Source organism: Globicephala melas, chromosome 1, assembly GCF_963455315.2.
Source record: "Globicephala melas chromosome 1, mGloMel1.2, whole genome shotgun sequence".
Lineage (NCBI taxonomy): Eukaryota > Metazoa > Chordata > Mammalia > Artiodactyla > Delphinidae > Globicephala > Globicephala melas.
In genome coordinates this window covers 32,869,461-32,875,460 of record NC_083314.1, presented here as the reverse complement: position 1 = coordinate 32,875,460, position 6,000 = coordinate 32,869,461, and the positions used below count along the sequence as shown (strand labels likewise).

Genomic DNA, 6,000 nt, shown 5'->3' with positions numbered 1-6,000 from the left:
GTCAGAGTTGGGAGTGCAAGAGAGGCTGGCTGTAAGGCTAAACTGCCAATTCATTTAGAATGGCCTCTGGTCCTCTCACTTCAATGACAGGGGAAACTAAGGCATCAAAAGAGACTTAGAAAATACACGACTCAGGTCCTGAGTTCGCCTGCCAACCCCCAGCATGCTCAGGTGTCCAACTGCAGCCCTGCAGAGAGACTCCTTCTGAGTTCCAGCTAAGAGGGGACAGGCCCCACGCTGTACTTAAGGGGCTGGCATTGACTTCAGGCATCAAAAGCTGTTGATAGAAAGTGCTTTTTGTCTACCTCCCCCAACTTCCTGCCTCTAAACAGAAGAGGACAGTGATTGGAGGGTTGAGGAAGCTTTTACTTTGGAGGAAGGCTGGGAGTAAGGACATAGCCTGAAGCCAGAGAGGAGCCTCTACTCTCTCATTGTTCTGGTTCCAAGGACAATGGGAATAGTCTCCAGAGAGTCATTGTTTCAAAAGCTGGAAATTGGGTAGGGGATTTCCGGAAAGTTTGAATGGAAGCCAAGCTTGGCTGAGAGGAGACAGGAGGAGGAGGAGGAAGGGGAAAAGGAAGATAAGGGGGCAGTCTGGGGTTAGGCGAAAATACTACTGGGCCCTGAGGACAAATTTGCCCTCCTGATTTCACTACTTTCAATCCAAGACTGCTCTTTTTTGTTCTCATTCTTGCCCTGCCTTTCTCCCCATTCCCTTTTTCCAGACAAAATTATCTCTAAATTCTTAATACTCTTAAGCATAAGGAGGAGCAAAAATAATTTCCCATTCCTTAAGGGAAAGAATCGAGTCTGTTCCACCATTGTAAGCTAAGGTACACTGTAGAGCAACCAAAAGTGATGGCATACAGGCAATATATTCAATTTATTTGAGACTAAAATATTTCCCTTGTAGCTAGGAATGGCCAATGAAACATAAGTAGAAGAGGTTAGGTATCTGGGAACTTCTCCTAAAGAGGCATACCTTTTTGCCCTTCCCACCTTCCTCTTTGACCTGGCTGGAATGTGGTTGTGATGGCTGGAGATCTAGCAGCCTTCTTGAAACCATGAAGGGACCGTGAAGGGAGTTTGAAAAGGACTCCCTGTTCCTGTTAAGGAAAGCCAAAGAGAAAGGTAGAAAGTGCTTGGGTCCCTGATGACTGAAGAACTACAATATTAGCCTCAAAATGCCTACCTATGAGGTTTATTTAGGTGAGGGGTACAGAAAGTTTTATTAGATTAAGCCCTTTAATTTGGGTCTTTATTAATAGGACTCAGACACAAGTCTTACTAATACAGGGGCATGATTTATATCAATGAGGAAAGAAATTTCTATACCATTTCTTTCTGTTTGCTGAACTGTAGGAAAAAGAAAAAGAGTCAAAAGAGATATCCCATTGTGTACTAGCGCATGTGAATAATACTGTAGGTTTTCAAAGTGAAGTCACAAGCTGAGTTTGGAGGCAGGGGCTAGAGAGAACACAATGCTCTGTACAATAAAGTAGGAGGAATCATTCTGAGGTGGCTGGGGAGAAGTGAAGAGGCCAAGCAACATGCAGAAGATTGCTATGCATGGTTACATGGACATTAGAGTGAACTGGCAGCTGATAGCCTGAAAGAAGAGAAGAGGGGGAAATCTCTAAAGGAAGACACAAGAACTAAAAAAGACACTATTTATTAATATTAATCAGGCTTTTGCAACATTATATAAAAATAGACAATTCAAAATGATGAGTATATGTCAGCAAAACAAGTTCACTCCATTTATTAATGCAAGAGCCGAGAGAGCAGGTGGAACAAATGTTGAAACTTCCTCCTCCTTGTCCAAACACATAAGATCAGGGAGAAAATAGATTAAAAAACTCATAGCCACACTTGAAAACAAGAAAGGGAAACATTAAAAGCTACCAAAGAGGTAAAACAGACTATTTAACAAGAAACATGAATCAGATTGATACCAGACTTTCTCATATTTAACAGCAGATGCCAAAAAACAATGGAATAAAATCATCAAAATGGTGAAATAAATAATGCTAAATATAAAATTCTATGCCCAGTGAGACTATTATTCCAGAGTAAAAGTAAAGACACCTTTAGGCATGAAAGATCTCAGAAATTTTAGTAATCACAGACTCTCACTGAAAGAACTGTTTCAACAAGAAGAAAAGTGAATACTGAAAAAGAAAATGTAGTATGCAAAGTTTAGCAGAAGATTTTACATATAGCACAAGTGTAATTTTTTTACCGTTTTTTTTAGATTCCACAAATAAGTGATACCATATGATATTTGTCTTTCTCTGTCTGACTTACTTCACTCAGTATGACAATCTCTAGATCCATCCATGTTGCTGCAAATGGCATTATTTCATTCTTGTTTTTTGGCTGAGTAATATTCCATTGTATATATGTACCACATCTTCTTTAACCATTCCTCTGTCGATGGACATTTAGGTTGCTGCCATGTCTTGGTTATTGTAAATAGTGCTACAATGAACATTGGGGAGCATGTGTCTTTTCAAATTATGGTTTTCTCTGGGTATATGCCCAGGAGTGGTATTTCTGGATCATATGATAGTTCTATATTTATTTTTTTATGGAACAACCATACTGTTCTCCATAATGGTTGTACCAATTTACATTTCCACCAACAGTGTAGGAGGGTTCCCGTTTCTCCACATCCTCTCCAGCACTTATTGTTTGTAGATTTTTTTTTTTTGCAGTACGTGGGCCTCTCACTGTTGTGGCCTCTCCCGTTGCGGAGCACAGGCTCCGGATGCGCAGGCTCAGCGGCCATGGCTCACAGGCCTAGCCGCTCCGTGGCATGTGGGATCTTCCCGGACCGGGGCATGAACCCGTGTCCCCTGCATCAGCAGGCGGACTCTCAAGTACTGAGCCACCAGGGAAGCCCCGTTTGTAGATTTTTTGATGATAGCCATTCTGAATTGTTTGAGGAGATAGCTCATTGTACTTTTGATTTGCATTTCTCTAAGAATTAGTGATGTTGAGCACCTTTTTAATGTGCTTTTTGGCCATCTGTTTATTTTCTTTGGAGAAATGTCTATTTATACCTTCTGCCCATTTTTTGATTGGGTTGTTTGTTTTTTTGATACTGAGCTGCATGAGCTGTTTGTATATTTTGGAGATTAATCCCTTGTCGGTAGCTTCATTTGCAAATATTTTCTCCCATTCTGTGAGCTGTTTATTCATCTTGTTGATGGTTTCCTTTGCTATGTGAAAGCTTTTAAGTTTCATTAGATCCCATTTGTTTATTTTTGTTTTTATTTTCATTACTCTAGAAGGTGGATCCAAAAAGATATTGCTGCGATTTATGTCAGAGAATGTTCTGCCCATGCTTTCCTCTAAGAGTTTTATAGTATCTGGCCTTACATTTAGGTCTTTAATCCATTTTGAGTTTATTTTTGTGTATGGTGTTAGTGTTCTATTTTCATTCTTTTACATGTAGCTGTCCAGTTTCCCCAGCACCACTTATTAAAGAGACTATCTTTTGTCCATTGTATATTCTTGCCTCCTTTGTCATAGATTAGTTGACCATAGGTGCGTGGGTTTATCTCTGGGGTTTCTATCCTGTTCCATTGATCTATATTTCTGTTTTTGTGCCAGTACCAAACTGTTTTTTTGTTTGCTTGTTTGTGTTTTTTTTTTTTTTCCACAATCTTGGCCTTATTTCTTTTTCTTTTAAATTAATTTATTTATTTTTGGTTGCATTGGGTTTTCATTGCTGCATATGTGCTTTTGTCTAGTTGCGGTGAGAGGGGGCTACTCTTTGCTGTGGTGCACGAGCTTCTCATTGCAGTGGCTTCTCTTGTTGCAGAGCACAGGCTCTAGGCACGTGGACATCAGTAGTTGTGGCACACAGGCTCTAGAGCGCAGGCTCAGTAGTTGTGGTGCACGAGCTTAGTAGCTCCAAGGCATGTGGGATCTTCCCGGACCAGGGATTGAACCCATGTCCCCTGCATTGGCAGGTGGATTCTTAACCACTGCACCACCAGGTAAGTCTCCCAAACTGTTTTGATTTCTATAGCTTTGTAGTATAGTCTGAAGTCAGGGAGTCTGATTCTGTTTTTCTTTCTCAAGATCTGCTTTGGCTATTCGATGTCTTCTGTGTTTCCATACACATTGTAAATCTTTTTGTTCTAATTCTGTGAAAAATGCCATTGGTAATTTCATAGGGATTACACTGAATCTGTAGATTGCTTTGGGTAGTATAGTCATTTTCACAATATTGATTCTTCCAATCCAAGGACATGGTATATCTCTCTACTTGTTTGTGCAATCTTTGATTTCTTTCATCAACATCTTATCTGAGTACAAGTCTTTTGCCTCCTTAGGAAGGTTTATTCCTAGGTATTTTATTCTATTTGATGTGATGGTAAATGGGATTGTTTCCTTAGTTTCTCTTTCTGATCTTCCATTATTAGTGTATAGGAATGCAAGAGATTTCTGTGTATTGATTTTGTATCCTGCAACTTTACCAAATTCATTGATGAGCTCTAGTAGTTTTCTGGTAGTGTCTTTACAATTTTCTATGTATAGTATCATGTCATCTGCAAACAGTGATAGTTTTACTTCTTTTCCAATTTGCATTCCTTTTATTTCTTTTTCTTCTCTGATAGCCATGGCTAGAACTTCCAAAACTATATTGAATAAAAGTGGTGAGAGTGGACATCCTTGTCTTGTTCCCGATCTTAGATGAAATGCTTTCAGTTTTTCACCATTGAGAATGATGTTAGCTGTTTGTTGTATATGGCTTTTATTATGTTGAGGTAGGTTCCCTCTATGCCCACTTTCTGGAGAGTTTTTATCATAAATCGGTGTTGAATTTTGTCAGAAGCTTTTTCTGCATCTATTGAGATGATCATACGGTTTTTATTCTTCAGTTTGTTAATGTGGTGTATCACATTGATTGATTTGCATATACTGAAAAATCCTTGCATCCCTGGGAGCACATGTGTAATTTTTTAAAAAGGAAATGCATAGGTAGGTGGTGCTACAGTAATGAACAATATTCCCAGGTCCCAATGGCTTATAATCACAAAGGTGTATTTCTTGCTCATGTCAGCTCAGCTGCAGGTTGGCTAGGGCTCTGCTCTATATGGCTTCTTTATTCTGAGATTTAAGTGGCAGCAAAAGTTTCTATTGGGAAGAAACTAATTTCTCAGCAGAGGGAAAAGAAAAGTGGAGTGCCATGGTTATTAAAGCATCAGCTAGGGAGTAGCACATAGCCTTTAACCCACAAAACAAGTCAGGTGGCCAAGCCTGCCATACATGGGATGTGTCCTAAAACTCACATGGCAATAGGAGGGGAGTTACATATAATTCTCTCAGGAAAGGAGGTGAATCATTTGGGAACAGGAATATAATCTACGGGAACAGGAATATAATCTACCACAACAGGCAAAACAACTGGGAAAATATGACTTTTAGCAACTATGAATTCTGGGAAGGAGAATATAGGTAATTATATTCTGCATTTTTTAGGTTCTCAAAATGAAAAAAGAAGACAAAGGAAAAAGTTTAGATCCACTAGAATAAGCACTTTTGTATACTGCTTTTTAAAGTTTAACATTAGGGGCTTCCCTGGTGGTCCAGCAGTTAAGACTCCATGTTCCCAACACAGGGAGCCGGAGTTCGATCCTTGGTCAGGGAACTAGTTTCTCCATGCTGCAACTAAAATATCCCACATGCCACAACCAAAAAGATCCTGCATGCTGCAACTAAAGATCCCACATGCCACAACTAGGACGTGGCATAGGCAAGTAAATAAATTAATTAAAAAAAAATAAAGTTTAACATTAATCTTGTGAGCAGAGGGGAGGAAAAAAACCTTTCTCCTGCTGGGGCCCTGGGAATTAAACTGACAAAAGACAGAGTAACAATAGAAAAACAGTTTATTAACATGTGCAGAGTGCATACACATGGGGGAAATTCAGTGATGAGTAACTCAAAGGGGTGGTTAGAACTCGGGACTTGTATAGCACCTTA

General features: G+C 39.6%; 1 protein-coding gene and 1 pseudogene across 2 annotated transcripts in view; one reads left to right on the top strand and one right to left on the bottom strand.

Moving 5' to 3' along the window:
• Positions 1-6,000, bottom strand: part of SNRPE (small nuclear ribonucleoprotein polypeptide E) — a 140,010-nt gene that overhangs the window by 34,931 nt on the left and 99,079 nt on the right. The window lies entirely within an intron of this gene.
• LOC115861685 (small ribosomal subunit protein uS19-like) overlaps positions 1-6,000 on the top strand; it is a 149,660-nt pseudogene that overhangs the window by 53,413 nt on the left and 90,247 nt on the right.